Raw genomic sequence first — 612 nt, forward strand, 5'->3', positions numbered from 1 at the left:
CTGAGTATGAAAAGTGAAACGAAAATCATTTTTGAGAAGAAAAAATTTTTGTATGGGAGGGCCCCTGCTAGAACATTTTTACCAAGTGCGACCATTTTACCCGGTGAGTCAAAAAAAAATTTTTGTATGGGAGGGCCCCTGCTAGAACATTTTTCCCAAGTGCGTCGATTTTGGGTCGCCGACACAAGCTCGGGTCAAAAAAATTTTTTTTTCACGGTGACTCAAAACATCAATTTTAGACTCCCCTGAGTATGAAAAGTGAAACGAAAATCATTTTTGAGAAGAAAAAATTTTTGTATGGGAGGGCCCCTGCTAGAACATTTTTACCAAGTGCGTCGATTTTGGGTCGCCGACACAAGCTCGGGTCAAAAAAATTTTTTTTTCACGGTGACTCAAAACATCAATTTTAGACTCCCCTGAGTATGAAAAGTGAAACGAAAATCATTTTTGAGAAGAAAAAATTTTTGTATGGGAGGGCCCCTGCTAGAACATTTTTCCCAAGTGAGTCGATTTTTGGGTCGCGACACAAGCTCGGGTCAAAAAAATTTTTTTTCACCGTGACTCAAAACATCAATTTTAGACTCCCCTGAGTATGAAAAGTGAAACGAAAAT

This window comes from Anopheles moucheti (assembly GCF_943734755.1).
Source record: "Anopheles moucheti chromosome X unlocalized genomic scaffold, idAnoMoucSN_F20_07 X_unloc_12, whole genome shotgun sequence".
Taxonomy (NCBI): domain Eukaryota; kingdom Metazoa; phylum Arthropoda; class Insecta; order Diptera; family Culicidae; genus Anopheles; species Anopheles moucheti.